The following is a 17224-nucleotide window of genomic DNA, read 5'->3' as shown; positions in this document are numbered from 1 at the left end:
CCATCAGTTCTTTTACTGCTGGCTGTTCAGATTAATTTTTTCTTGTCGTGCCTAATGTTTAAGGTTTTTTGATTGATATTTAATAGAGTATAGATAAAATAATCATTTACATAAATGAAAATACTACACACATATACCCAGCAATACAAAATAACAAAAATTCTCATCAACTGTAAGCTGTTTTCAGGAAACAGGCCCCTTCTTTAACTGCACACAACTTCATTTGTATCAGTGAAGCAGAATGTGAATGATGCAGTGGCTTTGTTGACATAAGGGATAGTGGAAGAATTTAACTCTGTCTATAGGAAAAGCTGTAAGTTTTGAATTCACTTTTACCTTCAGGCAGATACATAAATGTCGTCTGTTGCAAAGAGCAAGAATGTATAAATACAGACAATAAAATATTTTTCAATGGATACACAGGTGAAAGTGTTCCTCTGACTGGAACAGGTGATTCTTTGGTTTATTGGGGTAACTAATCCATTGTATAGGGAATGAAGCTGTGATATGTGTAACTGTGTTTTTACTCTTAGAAAACATAAAGAGAGATTTATAATAGCTACTAATGAAATGTTTGTTGCAAAAATGATCCAGTAGAAGACACACTGGTTGTGACAAAGTTCAAATCATCTCCACACTCTCCTAATTTAGGAGAGGTTCTATTTTGCCTATTCTATTTTTTTATGCATTGACATGTGGTTTCATAAGCATCCATCCTTTGCCTGGTGCGGAAATATTCGTGCTTAGATCGCTACACAAAAGATCAGAAATAGCAACATCAAAATATTTTATATTTTTAAATAACAGAATTATCAGAATATTAAAAAATAAAGTTTAGAAATCCCCTTTAATTAACACGTAGCTAATGCAATCAGAAGTGACTGATGCTTTAGTTTATATAAAGGGTATTTGTATTTTTCAAACCAAGACTCTATAGAAAACAAAATCCTCACAACATGATCTGTAGGGTCCTTCAAAAGGATCTTTTTTCATATAAATTGCATCTATACAGGTTTGGTTCTCAGTGACACAGCTGTATCATTCTAATAATTATTGCTTACATCAGTATGTATCTGAATTTCAAAATTCTTGCTGATACATTTACTGAACTGAGTTTCTTTCTTATACTTGTTAGTCTTGTTTACAACCATGTTAATATTTCACTAGGGCTTAAAATTCAACACGATTTACAATGTGCAAACTTCAGTCTTGACTGCCCCAATGGCAATGCTACAACCTCTGTTGCTTCAGTTTCCATGCACATCACCAGCATCCTGTAGGCAGGTACAAGAAAAAAACCTGTTGAGCTGTGCCTTTTCCTGCCACTGTCACACCCTCTGGCCTGATGTGGACTGTGCCTGCTGCGAGCCAAGCAGCAACTGAAAAGCATCAGGGAATCACATTACCTTAGATCCTTCCAGCTTCGAGTAATTAACTCAGTGCATTTTATAGAACTGGGATGATTTTGAAGAAACTCCAATGGAATATATAGACAATTCCTTGGCAATCAGTAAGTGCTGGCTTCCCTTTATTTACTACAAGTTGGGGGTTTTTTATATATATGCTTCTGATCTTTCACAAAACTCTGTACAAATGTATTGGACTCCTTGGTTTTAAGATTTCAGGGAGGCTGCTTTTTAGAGCTAAATCCTGTGGGCAATTTAACACTTTCAATTTCCATTAACTTCAGAATTCCTGGACTATTTATTGGGATTTGATTAGTAATTTGGTGGTAATGTTCAGGCTTTCTCTCATGTGTTTTAAACTTTCCACTACACAGGATGTAGATTTCTTTATATCCTAGGAGTTTTTCTATAAAGAAAATCTAAGCTATCCTACAGATCATTACAGATACTTTCTGTTTCAATAAGTGGTTTTTTATTACTCTCTGAGTCCAAACATATTCCTGTTATTAAATGCATTGTACACAAATACATATAAAATAAATATAGCATATAGACATATATAGACATGCCAAATATAGTATATGGACATACAGTTAAGTGCAGCTTTACTTTAATAACTGATATAAATGTCCCCCAGAGCAACAGCACATACTGCGCCCTCAGTAAAAAGAGCTTGAGCTTACATTCTTGTATGAGCCAGCAGTATTGTTTCCTTCTTAACCGCTGAAGTTACTTAACCAGTTTGACCAGGATCTAGTATCCTCCTGAGTAAAGATTTAACTACTCTATTGAGAGCAGTCCCTTTCCACATCCAGTCAGGCAAGTAAATGTTTACACTTTTTCCTAGGCAAAGCAGTAGCAGTTCATGGATCTGCCCTTCACAAACCTTGAATTAGCTTTCATCTTGCTGGCTTTTGTCATTTTCACCTTGTTTACCCTGGCTTCTATCTACAGTGACTCCCATGACAACAAAGAAGGTAATAATTTAAAATAAATGTAGTACTTCACAGGTTTTACTAACTAATATTCTAATTATAGGTTTTGTGATTTATCTTGCTGGTAGACTTACAGTACCTGACACTGGCTTAGGAATAGCATACGAAGGGCAGAGAGTAATCAGTTAAGGCATCAATAAAAGTCACAAGCATAGAAATTGAGATAAGGTATGGGAACAAGACCTTTTAGAGCTGGATCTGCTCACTCAGATGGAGCTGTGCCACACAACCGAGATCAGCACTGTAAGTAACCTCTGAGTGAGTAAGTCGCTGCTCTCTGTAGGGGAGGATTTTCTCCTGGCAGCAGTTCTGCTTCATGGTCTGAGAAGTTATAAGATGCTTAGGCTGGCAAAACTGAGGATGTTTTTGTAATCAAGGTAAATGTTTGTTTTCATTATGCTGAAGGCAAGTATTTGCTCCCTTTTAAGAGAGTGAAAATGCCGTTAAAAGTACAGGGGGTGTCTTTCTCCCATTCAAAAGGTTTTAAAATCTGGACCAAAAAATCCCAAGCAGATGCTCTGCTAGTTCTACAAAGGAGATTTAACATAACCTTACACCATCAGCAGAGAATTCCCGTGTTACAGGCGTAGCGCTGTCACAGCCACCGTCATGCCATCTAATCCCCTCCTGGCAGAAGCATCACTGGGGCTGCTGGAGCAGATCAGGAGCAGGGAACTCTGGCTTTCCCCACCAAAAAAGGAGTTCCTCTCTTTTTCCAGCCTCCTGCCAAGCTTCCTCAAACTGGAGAAGGTGGGAGCAAAAGGAGGTAGGGAGAAAGTGACTGAAATAAACTCCTGAGGCACACAGCAATATAGGCTGTTGGTTTCTGCCATATCTGACAGTAAATAACCCGGTGTTAACTTGACTTCTGTATTAAAAAAATATTTATTTTATGAGCATGTCACTGAGCAACCCTAATGGAATGCTCTTAACATTTGTGTCATATTGTAAAACTTTGGGCTGCCTAATAATTTGTGAAAAAATAGCTAACAGCATTAGAGGTGAGGAAGTGTTGCAGTGCTTGCTTCTTGCATGTCAATTAGCTTTCTTTCTTGCTCTTCTGCTCCCTTGCATTTTACATCATTTCTACGCAGAAGGGGAAACTGTTCAAAAACAGTGCACATTTCTGCAGATAAAGTGTGGTTGCCATGAGAACTGACCTCATTGAGACAGCGTGGACACAAGCAGTTTTCCCTGGGAGAAGTCTGCTGTATTGACATGGCAAGAACAGCAACTCCTGAGCTCCAAGGAGGATGGGGGAATCATGTGCTATAAGGAATGCAGTCCTCATGGCAACTAACAAATTTTGCATAGGCATGAACTTGAAAATGAGACGTTGTTTCACTGGTCTCTAACTGACACGCATGTTTTACGAGATTAAAAAGGGGAGTTAATGGAATGATATTGATTTTAAACTTATGCCTTCCATTGCACAAAGACAAGGTTAGGTATCCTTCCTTGCCCTCAGCTTCCACAGTAACTTACAACAGAGGTGTAGTGTGAGTAGCTTTGACAGCATCTCCTTAGCGTCAAAACTGCATGGGAACTTCTCACTTCTCACTGTCCTGTTTTTATCACCACAGTCACACTTTCAGTCTGCAAAGAGAAAGCTAAGTCTTCTGCTGAGCACTATATGAGAGTAGACTCTTGATGTAAGAGCTCATAGGCACCAAATCCGTCAAAAACCTTGGTGTGCCCTCATCAGGCCTGGTTCTTATGTTCCCAGTATTCAAAGCACCTTGTATGCAATGATCTTGGACAGAACTGCTGTGAGAACAAATCCCACTTACTATGCTAGTGAAACAACCCCTGAATTTAGGTAATGTCCTTCTGCAATAACAGAGCCTCAACCATGTTCGTGTCTTTTCCCACAATGTTTTTAAAATCTTCTTTAGAGGAAAACCTGGAAAGTGGGGAATCTGTATGAAAGTCTGCTGCCTAAGATGCAGTGGCAACAGGGGAATAAAAACCATATATCTGCTTTGTGCTAACATTGATGGGTGTCTTGTTAGAAACATGTCTTAATACAAAGCTAACTGAAACAGATATTTTGGTGAGATGTTCTTCATAGCTCTTAGCATGCTCATACAGCCCTAGGCCAGTACGTTTGACTCACAGCTGAAAGGAATTTCCTTTGATTTCCATCTTACATGTTGTCTGAACAGAAAAGGAGGGCTACAGAAGAATTCTAATTTATAATCCAGTTATTTCAGTTCAGTTATTTAAGTGGAGATAGTTGTGCAATTGTGGGAGGATGTCTGTGCTTGTTTTATTTTCTCTTGTGGCCAGTAAGCTTGCATGTCATTTGCTTTTTCCACAACACAGAACACAGTGTGTATCCTTCAGTCATTTGCTTAGATTAGGGAAAATGAGAAACAGAAATATTATGCTGTATTTCTCAAGCTTCTAAAGCAATTTTTGAGGGAAATTGTCCCAATCTCACCTCGTATTACTGTATTAAAATACGGTAATATATATATGGCATTATATAGCAGAACATATAGTGCAAAGCAGCAGTTCCTGTGCCAGCTGAAAAGCCAGTGCTCAGTGTGCCACTTCAGTGACACAGAGTTTTCCTCCCTCAGTAAAATGAGGGCATGTTCTATAAGATTATTCTATCTTTGGGAAAATACAATAATTCATGGAAATGTAAACACAATGTCTTCCTTCAAAAGTCTGTTTCTACCTGAGAAAAGAAAAAAAAGAGATACGAGAGTATTAATTCAGTAATTGAGGCAACTGAGATACTTAAGAGAGGGCACAGAACAAGTAGAAGGACACTGCAGAAAAATACAGAAGTGTTTCACTAGATTAGTCATAAGGAAATTTAATTCAGAAAACAAAATTTAAAATAAGGCATGTATCATTATGCTATGCATAATAGTAGCTACTGGAAGCAGTACAGAAGCCTACAGAGAACCTAGATGTAAGATCAAGAATATACTCATTGCATGTGTTACAAAACCTTTTTTGTTGGCATTACATATTGTTCTTTACAGCTAGAGGCCTACAGGCCAGCATCTGGCACAAACTGAGATACAAGACACAGATTATAAAAACTGACAAGAATGGAAACTGGGAATCTGTAGTCGTGTGTCATTCTGAAGGAGGCAGCAGCATATATTTCCTGCTACCCTTTTAGAAGAGGCTAAACCCACTGTCACAACGTATATAGAACACAATTTTCATGCTCCAGTGCCATTGTTGCTCTTATATAAGGAATAATGGTCAGGAAGCAGTCTTGATTCTTTCTTGGGTGTAGCAGGTAATCCTTGACTTTAATTTCTTGCACTACTTGATCTGTATCCTTCTCAGGAACCAAACCATAGCTTTTTGAAGAAAAGTGCAATGTACTTTACAGAGTTTTGTTCTAAGAAATATAAAAGATGACAGATTTATAGTAAAAAGGTAAAAGGAAGCAAGACATTAATGGCTTGTGATGCATTTGCTGCCCAGGAGAGACAGTCATTATAACAGTTCCAAGTAGAGTTTATGCAATAAATCTCCCACTGGAGGGAGTTGTCTAGTCACCATGAGCCACTAGCTCTGCTACTTGGAGAAGAATTATCCTGCAAAGACCAGAAACACGACTCCCTGGAAGCCTTGCTCTCAACAGTGTCTGTTAAAATTGAAATCTCAAGTCTGAAGATTAAAATGCCTGTCTTGCCACTCATATCTCCATAGCGTGACAAGCTATTCCAAACACAGGTGCATGCAAGAGAGTTCTATTTACTTAGCATAGTTTTGCCTCAGGGAAATTTGGTTTCATATGCGCTAACTGAATTTCAGCTGAAGAAATTTACTGTTTTGCACTACTTACACAGCATAATCCAAATGGTGGGACAGTAAGGAAGACACCAGCAAGAAATTCTTTTTTCCCCAGAAAATTTATTTCTCTATATATTTTTTTTTCAAAAAACAAAACAAAACAAAAACACACACAAAAAAAAAAACACACACACAAAAAACTATACATATAGTGGAAATAAAGGAAGGATTGCCTATAATAAACCACTATTTAAAAAATCTACTTATATTAAAAATACTTAAATTCTTTGAGATGCCTTCTTTCATACAAGAAACCTGGTGCCTTCTCCCTTCTCACTGGTGCAAAGCCCTTAACTCTGCCACTAACACAGAAATTGGAAGGATTTTGTCTGTATTCATGAAGAGTGAGTTGTGGGATTCACATAATAAAAATGGTATTTCAAAAAGCTCTAGTTACCATAAGGTAAACACCAGCCTTCTGTGAAAGTAGAAGTGGCAAACTGACTGTGTTAAACACTATATTTGAGTTTTTCAATGTCTTCTTCCAGTGTGAGGATTTGGGATATCCTGAACTCAGTGCCTCACTACCTACACAGAAGAGAAGGTGTCTGGGTGGTTAGTCAGTAAGAGATGTGAGCTACAAGCACGGCTCTGAATTTCATTGTCTCTCCAGTCTTAGCATTTACTGTCTGCTTAAGTACATGAAGGGCTGAGCCTTTGTGAGCACGCAGATTGAAAAGTATGCTTTTTCTACCATAGCCAGCCAAACAGGATTTTGGAGGTATGAGTCAGCTTAAAGCCACTGAATCCTGGCAGGTTTCAAATGAAGATACCCTTTTCAAGAGAGTCCATAAGGCCAGATCATGAAACAGGTTCCAATGGCTGCTGCCAGTTCTCCACTGTGCAGGAGGGGTGTAAGCCCACCTCCAAAAAAGGAAGAACAACCAAGCTGCATCCTGGCTTTCTAATTACATGAGAAAATTACCTCAGGGTGAATCTGATCTCTGCTTTGAAGACTGATTAAGTATCTTGAATAAAATTTACCTGGTCATAAGATAATATATATAAAATATACATAGAATGTAGGAAGAGTATGAACACTTATGTTATTAACACTTATGTTATTATTGCTATGTTTTAACATAAAATACTCCTGATAGAAGTGAGTTACCATCTAACTTTCCCTTCTGGGATGTGAAATGATAGGGATTAAAGCTCTTGCACAGGCACAGGCATCACCGACTGCCATCTCACAAGTGCAAGCAAACAGCATGAATTTCCAGAGCCTTTTGCTCCTAGAAGGATAGGTGAGTCCTTTTTCTGAGATATTTGACAAATACAGCTCTGAGGCAGGGAGAGTTCGCTCTTGAATGAACATCTTAATCGAACACTTCTTACAACTCTTTGTTTGGAACACTTTCCGGAAGGTAGCATGACCTGTTATCCTACACTTCTCATTAAAGGTGGAGAGGGAACGCTATATACGCTCAACACACACTAAACAAAACAGTGTGTCAGGTAGAGCCATCCTACAGAGAAATCAGACTGGAGATCATTCAGTCTACATCTTAGGAGCCTCCTATAGAGCCAAAACTTAAATAAAATTCATTGGAAGCCAGGATGGCCACATTATCTTTGAATACAGCTGACTACCTGAAGAATACATTATGCAGGAAGACACAGAGATTCTGCCTAGGTCCCATGGGAATGACAATTTGAATTTGCTTTATCCTATATATTATAAGCAATACCATAGGGTACTGAAGGATGCCAGCAGTACATGCAGTTTAATCATACGTGCCTGGATGACTGCATTTCAGTTTGCTCATGTGGGGTGCAGAGACTTACAATAGGATTTATATTGGCAAAAAAACCCAACCAACAAGAACAACAAAGAAAACCAACCCACAAAAAACATCCCAAAGAGGAACATGAGAATGAAACTACATATTTGTAAGATTTTTTTGATCCTTGATATTTAAGAATAGTTAACACAAAAACTAAGGTTTCTGAGCTGATTGCTTTGAAGACTCCACTATTAACCTCTGTAATGATTTCAGTACTGACATACTGGTCAGCAATAGGTACAAAGAGTAAGTGCTCTCAAGAACTTGCATCCACTGAAATGTTTAAGATACTTCTAATATTTTCAGTATGTTATATATTACGAAAGTTTAATATTTCCATGATTTCTCTAAAGACAATTTCTTTTGATTACAAACTGCTGGTAAGCCTTGTGAGGCCATGGAGTCACATGGAATTCTGCAAGCACACAAGTCTGCAGACAAAATCCTTTCTATTTCTCTTACAAAAGTAAAGGCTCAAGCAAGCTTAATGATCACACATTTACAAAGAACAGATTATGCCTAGAAAAATGACATCAACTAAAACTACCAAAATACAGTCAAAGGGAACAATGAATGTTGTACATCAGCTACTACTTTACATTAAAGGGGTATGGGCCAAGTCCTGAGCACTGCAAGAAAGAAAGAGGGTAACATTGTTTCATGATATTCAGTAAGTCTGATTACCCTGCAGAACCAAATACTAAGGAAAAGGAAAATCTAATCATGAAATGCAATTTTTCTTAATTGATTACTAGGAATTCCTGAATCATTTTTAAATAAAATACTTTGCATGACCTGATAAAGTTTTTCACACATTTTCGTCCCAGCTAAATCAGTCCTCACCTGCATATTAACTACAAAGTATAATTTCAGGAATAAAGAGACTTGGCTATGTACTTGCTCTTATAAGGGAAAATTAAAGCATATAAAAACAGTGCTAGATCTGCAAAAGGAAACCTGGGGAACTAATGTTTAACCTTCCCTTAGTCACAAAGGGACACTTTGCACCATCTTGAGGACAATCCCTGGTGACCTTCATTTGATAGTTTAGTATCTGTTTCATTCTATGAGAAAGGGCAATAGCATAATTCATATGCTTGATGTGTTCTACTCTAGAGGTCAATATTTTCAAATGCCAAACCAGCAAAATAGTCAAGTTGAGGTTTTTCAGTTTGGGGTTTGTAATTAATAATATCAGACACTGTGAGATTATACAGTCACTTAATTATTTTTTTCTCTGCTGCCTAACTGTCCTTAGGCTGCTCTCGGGTCTTATTAAAGATTGTGTCACTGTTTACAATAATGTAATTAGTATTTTTTTAGACTTTGCTACAATCAGCACTTTTCAGTAACAACTATGTTCCTTCTGTCATTAGGATTTGACCTTGCCCTGTGTGAAAACTCTTTAAAGTACTCAGAGTATCTCTCTAATAAGAGGCCAAAACTATATGTGTATCACAAAATATTCAGAAAATATCCTACCTACTTAAGTGAGATTGCAGTAAAATTTCAGTTAATTTGATGAAAGAGAATTTGGAATTTGTATTCCTTGTTTTAAAATCAACCATAAGAGTAAGCTTCTTACAACTCTTGTTCAAAAGTAAAGGTATTTTTCAATAACTGCTTTAAACACAGCTTTTTACACAATATTATGGATTTCAGAAGTATTACTTGGGTTTCACGACAGAGATTTCAGTACTGGTTTTTAAATTTAATAAAATCACCTGAACATTTAAGACCCCTCAGTATGTGGCATATATCCCTTTTACTGCTTGCAGTACTTAGAAATGAGGTTTACTGAAATCAGTGGGAAAGACTTGCTTGGGCTTCAGACTCAGAATCCATTCAGAACCATGTTTATGACTGACCACAATCATAGCATGTCTCATCTAAGAATATTATCAGAGAACCAAGTAGGTGACTATGATATCCTTAGGTATATGAGAGGATGGAGCTACATTCCAACTTTTCCTCATTTCTTGCTTTCTAATTGAAAGTTCCCTTACGAATTTCCTTCTGAAGCAGTTTTAAAAATGCCTGGGATGCATTTTACAATTTCTTAAGTTTAGAGAAAGCTTTTGTTGACCTGACTGTCCCTTTCACAAATCAGTAATAAAACTGTATGTGATTCATGCTCAAAAGAAGAACTTGTAGTTCTAAAGCCAAAATAGAAAACATGTATTTAAGATCAGTATTACACCTAATAGAGATCAACACAAGAATAGGACATTCTCAAAATTTAAGTAATCCAAACATTGAACCATTTGAAGACACTGAAAGTGGGAGAGCACATTATAATTATGTTCTAAATTTCATTATTTAAAATGAAGCATTTAAAAATGGTAGAGAATTAAAGCTGCTATTGTGGGAGTACTTTTATATTTTGTGTTCTTCTCTGTACAATAAATATTTGCACATATATATATTTCTCTTAAAAGCTATGGAGGTTCTGGGGAACCAGTATAGCTTATAGTAGAATTTGCAGATATACTACTAAAACCAGACTATCACTGCTTAATGGAAATATGGAGCCTTTTACTCTGTTTGGAAAAAAAGTCTGTATGAGACCACCCATGGTGCAGAGACTTAGTAACAATAGAGCCTTGGCTGGATTGAACTACTGGAAGTGCTGAAACACAATCATCTGTATGGCAACACAGACATGGTCTTAGAGGTGAAAATTTGCAGGTAATTGTTGAATAAATAAAATAATGTGCTCAATTTGAAGTAATTATAGTGATTCCTTTGTTTGAATGCAATTTATATGCAATTTTAGTTGCCAGGAATGTGAAAGTATTTAAAGGTATAGAGAGAGGCCAGAAGAGGAACAGGTGGATAAAGGTGAAAATTACGTAATTTGCCTGGCAAGAGGAAAACCCTGTAGCAACAAATGTTTTTCTTCCCTGCCTCCCATTCACTCATTGTAAACACCAAGGAGTTGCTTTCATTCGGAAGCATCGTTTGTTGCTGCTTCCTCAAGTGCAGATTGAATCCATGATTTCAACTCAAAAATGGCACAATGAGCAGACCATGCAATGCCAGGTGCTGATCAGAATGAAACAGAGGTTTTCCAAGACAGTTGCATCAACATCAAAGACAAAATTTTAGGGGTCTGGGTCATTAGGAGCAAGATAGTTTTCTTGTCTTGCTTTTTCTTTTTTTTGAGAAAATTTCTGGAGAAAACTAATAGGCCTACAGCAAGTCTTCCCACACACAGAAACATTACCAGGGTGCTTTTCAGTCACTCCCTGTCCTCCCAGCAAATAGGTTTTAAAGTTTAATAACTCCTTTTTGTGGCAAAACTCAGGGAAAATAATTTACCTTTAAAAAGCTCTAGAGGGGAGGATAAAAAAGAAAGAAAAAAAACAACCCTATGTTTTCAAACTGATGATGTGGGAGTTAGAGTGAACATTAAGACTTTCCCAGGAATCCCTAAGGAATTAGCATATATTATTTTAAGTCCTTACTGCTGTCATAAGATTGCTTTTGAATTGTGGGGTAACACTCATGGATTGGATGACTTTTTTACTAAACTCAGAAGTGTACAACCATTTTCCTCTCCCTGTGAGGTAAATGTTGCTGAGATATATATATATCAGAGTAAGTGCCAGCAAGGTTAAGGAGTCCTTCCCAGAGTAAAAAAAATAACAGTTTGAGTTGGAAGAAGGCATTAAATAAGATTATTCCACCAGCTCCTGTTCTCTGTCTACTAATTCTGTTTTCCCCCTTAGTAATATGACACTCTCGCATCCCATCTCTGTGAGTGGTGCCTAGAAAAGACTTTTTGAGGACTATGTTTTACGAGTAGGGTGGAGGCTTCCCAGTTTTCTACCTATGGGATAATTCATATCTAAAAGAATATAGAAAGAAAAGGGCTTACCAATCTCAGGGATCTTTCCTGGCTTTGTGCCCTAGAAAATGCTAAAGATATGGCAAAGCTACACGTATGAGCATGCACTCAGATTCATTTTCTTCCTAGAAACACTTGGAATGTGAGTGATATTTGAAATTAGTTCATGCTTCTGCTTGGCTCTCATGCTCCTTTCTGTTCCCCTGAGCTCTCATTCTACCTCTGTCTTCACAGACTGCAGGCAACTCCCATCAGGCCAGTGCTGAACTGCACCTGTGAAGTAGAGAGGCAAATGCAGAAACATAAACAAGTGACCTTAGATGGGCTTTTGCATGACCTGGCTGAACTCTTGGAAACATATTTCAAATTTACCTTTTTTCTTTAGTTCCCTCTATTCTTCACTACATAGCCTTAAATTCCAGATATATATACTGGTTTTCGGATAACAGAGTGGGAAGAAAGGGTGGGGGTAGATTTCTGTGAAAATGCCATAAATCTGTCCTCTGGTTTATAACAAAGGTAAGTTTTTGGTGCATTGACTAAAAATAAAATCACCCTTTCTCTAGATAATTTCACTACTAAATAAGAATGATACCTAAGGTTAAGCAGAAAAATTTTAAAAACACATTTTAAAATGTCAATAAATCCATATATGTCCTCATTATGATTAAATTACATGCAACTTTCACTAAAATACAGTCTATTAACTTCTAAACTGAAGATGTCTTTACTGCCTGTTCCAAAACAAAGGATGCTCCTGACTTCCAGAAACCTTCTCAAAAACACTTTTCAACCTGAGGGAAGATAACAGAGTTCTAAAAAAACCCCAGACTCAACAATATTAAGAGATTGTTATTGTAATTTCAGTATAAGATAATCTAATGTGTTAGGAGGGGCAGGAGAAAGAGAAAATACTAGCCCTGAGTGAGGCAGAATTAAAAGTAGAAAGGCAAAATTGGGCAAAGTTAAGGCAAAAACATACATGTTTTTCAGTAATCTCTTCATATCAAAAATATCTATAAAAAATTGAAATACTGTGAGGTAATTAATTACAAAGGCATTAGAAATTAGAATTAGGTAAGCACCCTCTTCCATTCTACATTTCTATAACTCTCTGTTACCTGCTCCCTCTAGAATCAGTCTACATTCCTCTTCCTGCTATGTGTGAACTTACACTCATGTATCTTAAACACAGGGGGCTTGAAAACTTCTTTCACTGTGATGCAAAGTAGCAGCACTTTCCTTGCATGTGGGACAAGTTAAGAACACCCATATGAACAGGTAGGATGGCTCATCTGGAACTTGTTATGCTAACATAAATCAGCCGTGTTTGATACAGGCCTTAGCATAAATGAGACAAATGAGAGAGAACAATGCTATGTTATCAGGGAGAGAGCAGAGACATCAGTCTAGTAACAGTTCAAATACAGGACAGGATAATTAAAGAACAAGTTAGACAAATATTTTAATTATTGGATAACAGCACTTTTGAAGGATGCAAAACCAGAAGTGCATATTTTAAAGGTAAGAACACAGACACGTAAGGACTTTAGGACCAGTCAGTTATGGAGAAAGTACAAAGCAGTAGAAGGAGATGAGGGAATAACATAAAAAGAAAAGAAAGAAAATCAAGCTAGACTTCACAACATCTAAAGGCATCACCAGTCTTCTGAGGGAATACAATATTTTTCCTAGCTGTAAATTTATGCAATAGGTCAAATATATGTTGGCCTCATTTTCTTTGATGGCAGATTGTATAGATCAAATATCAAAGTATGTTAAACTTATGCAAAGACTGCAATTTTAAAACCACTAGTGGTGGTCCAAAAGAAAAGAGCTGGAAATGGAGTAACTTCCTAATGATGAATTTCAGGATTTGAATGCTATCAAAGTAGAAACTATATTCTATTTTATACAGCTAATACAGGTCAAACATCTGAAAAGATGGACTGGGATGCATATGAAACTGTAAAATGAAGGAAAGTAGTAGAGCTTCCCAAAGGAAAAGTAGAAACCAAAGAAGTAAGTTAACACTAGAGATTGAAGAAGTGAGAGTTTTGCATAAAAATTGTTTATACATACATTTAAGCTCCTCTCACTTCCTTCTGTTATTAAAGAAAATTAGAAAGGCCCACAACATGCCAAAGTTAAGATATATGAAAATAAAGCCAGTCTTATCTATAGATAAAATGCAGGGGAAAAGTCAATTTTCAGGCAATAAAAATACAAAAGTAGGGTGAGACCAGAGATATAAAAGAGCAGAGATGCTGTTTAATAATCCACCAGTTCTCATGTCTAATTAATGCTCTCAGGCACATGGACATTATAGAGAAAACTGCAGACTTAAAGATTAATGAACTTACCATACCATGGCTAAACCAGGATCAGTTTGATCCCAACCTAGAATAAATAATAAAAAAGTGGAGGCTGCAAAAAAAAAAAAAATAGAGAGAGCTCAGAATAAATTAGTAAATTTATACTATAGAGTGGCACCAAGCTTTTTTTAGAAAATAGGAAGACTCTTTTAATAAAAGTAACAAGGCACATTGAAACAGGGGTAAGATACTCTGGTTTGATTTTGTTATGCATATTTTATTTTTCTAGGTTTATAACTAAAAGTATTAAAACGCTGCTCATATAATAAACTCAAACAAATAGAATAACACTCTGCTAACAGTCACAGATTATATAAATAGCTATATAGAAGTGCATTTGTCAATAAGTAAAGTGAACTTTTTAACAAGTTAACAAAAGTGGGAAGTAGGATACTCAGTTTATTTGTGATATTTCTTCCTATTTTACAATACTTGAAATACTTTCAAAGAAACAGAAATGCTAACAAGATTTTCAGAAATCACTATCAGACAATTCTGATATGCATACCCCCTGATGGTGGCATTCTGAAGGAAAAAACTCATTAACAAAATTTGAATATACTTGGAAAAAAATTGAAAACATAAATACACTTACAGATATTTAGTGCTGGCAAGTTCTAGAAAGTTATCTGTGTGCACTTAATGGCAAAATGGATTTATGAGAATTTTTTTCAAAGCTTTAGGGTCTACAACTGAATAAAATTAAAACCAGTTACTTGTGAACTGTTGCAACTGTTTCACATGCTTAGAGTTTATTGATTTTTTATTTTGGCACAGTATATCAGGGATATAAAACTAAAGATGGTTTGAATACAAACTTATGGAATGTTAGACTTTGATTTTATAAACTCAGAAAATGTGTTCAGATTTACAGATCTTTTCTCGGTTTCAAAAAATTCCCTACTACCAATCAAATAAATATTTGAAAAAATGTTATTTTTTTTTTTACTTATTTTATAGAGCAGTACTTAAACCACACTGAAAACCAACCAAATTGTAATCTCTCATGGTAATGAAAGATTATTCCTTCTGCTACCATGACGTGAGGTTTTAGTTATGCTTTGGAATTAGACTTGCTAAAAAAATTCCAAGCTTTGAAATTTTTTTGACTATTTTTAGTGGGGAAAACAGGTAGTTCTATGCACATATGAAATGTATTCACTGCTAAAAAGAGAAATGCTATTTGACATTGGTCTGAAAACATTAATTACTTTAATTATTTCCATTAATTCAATTATTTAAATTTCCTTCTTCTTCCAAACAATCCTGACACAACTTTCAGTCACAAGCAGCTTGAAATAGAGGGAGGAACATTCTTTACCTATTCCATATCTTTTCCACTGCCTGTAGAGTTAATATTCTGGTTTTGGTTCACAGTTAATTCTAATAAAAAAACAAGAACTTGGGAAACACACAGATGGCCACACACTGTAAATAATATGGTTGTCTTACGTGGGCGGTATGTAAAACATTGCTTCTTCACTCCCTTATATCAAGCCTGAAATCAGAAGGCACTTGGTGCTGATACGCCTTTTGCATTTTCTATTTTTAATTTATGTAAAAATGTTATTACTTTCAAAAATAAGTCTTCTCAATTAGGAAAACTTTTATGTAACATAATCTCTCCAAAATCTAAAATGTTTTCATTAATGATAGCTTTATTCTCTCCAGAGGAAAACTATGCACAGGAAGGATACAAGAAAAGGAGCAAATCCAAGAAGAAAAAGAAATGTTCAAGTATGACTGAAGTGGTTTAGAATACTACCCAGGTCCACTGTTGGAAACACTTCTGAAAGAGGCAGCTCTGGAAGCTGGTCACCTGAAGACAGTGAGAAAATGGATGTGAGAAAGGAAGGACCTGATCATCCATCAGATGGAATCCAGACTTGACAATTAGAGTTAATGAACCACAACCCATGAAGCTGCCTCAGCACCTTTTTACAACCCCACTTCATGGCCTTAATAAAAGTACCAGGGCTTATTTTACGGAGCACATCTGCTCTAAATTCTCAAAGGAGAAACTTTGCATTCAGAAGTTATGTTTGGTTTCTTCACCACTTTTCAGTCATGTATAAAGAATATTTAACAGCTGTGTATCTACTTTCAGTCAACAGAACATGGGAAGATAATGGTTTTTTGTATAAGACTGCATTGTTATAACAGTTATTTAGCCTACATTAACATAATAAGCTACTGAGGATGACTGAAAAGTACCAGGCAAATTTTTTTTTTTTATTTCTCCAGTGTAATGGCATCTATATGCAAGTATTGTCTTTGATTTCAGATATTTAGAAATAGTGTGCTCTACAAAAATCAGGTTGATTTGCTGCTTTTCAAATATGCCTTGGTACTGAAGTCTTCAATTTCTTCACAGAGCAGGTATGGCTAAGCAATACCTCTTCCTCCCCTAAGTCCAGAAGATCTGCTGAACTTCTAAGCCTGAGGTTGAAACTGGTCTTTCTTGCCTCACAGACCAAGGATTTCTGCAGTTATCCAGTTTTTGGATCCTACCCATTTCCTTAGGTCTCGACTACCAATTCCATACCCACATTGCTTCTTCTGTCCAGAAGCAAAAAGAAGCCAAGGGGAAGGACAAAGTAGCTTATAGATTAATTGTTAGAAGACTCCCTTTTGCATAGTAGGAGATGACTGGAAGAGCTCTGGTATGGACTTTAAGGTATAATACATACAGGGAAGAAGTCATTTTGTTCCTCACCACAGTAACATGAATGAAAATATGACAAAATTGACCCTGTTGTATCACAAAGCTTCAGATGGCAGTTGTTGAGAAGCCCAATTATGATGTATTGCTTTCAGATTGTCAGTGTTTTTCAGCAAAGTAAAGAGAATACCTTCTTTCGATATTGACCACTAATTTAAAAATTAATCAATCTGCATATTAATCCACGACTGAATCAATGCTAGAGTCATTTGTCGGAAGGATAGTATATTTTGTCATGACATTACTGGTCAGCCAAGTCTG

General features: G+C 36.4%; 1 long non-coding RNA gene across 1 annotated transcript; it reads left to right on the top strand.

Moving 5' to 3' along the window:
- The first annotated feature begins 2883 nt into the window (after positions 1-2883).
- LOC114000958 lies at positions 2884-15961 on the top strand. The gene is made up of 2 exons (XR_005563256.1): positions 2884-3167; positions 15913-15961. It is a non-coding gene; the product is annotated as an uncharacterized LOC114000958 (long non-coding RNA).
- Positions 15962-17224: the final 1263 nt, after the last annotated feature.

The sequence above is a fragment of the Pipra filicauda genome, unplaced genomic scaffold, assembly GCF_003945595.2.
Source record: "Pipra filicauda isolate LSUMZ 115617 unplaced genomic scaffold, ASM394559v2 scaffold196_size3971931_pilon, whole genome shotgun sequence".
Taxonomy (NCBI): Eukaryota; Metazoa; Chordata; class Aves; order Passeriformes; family Pipridae; genus Pipra; species Pipra filicauda.
This window is presented reverse-complemented; position numbering and strand designations above follow the sequence as displayed.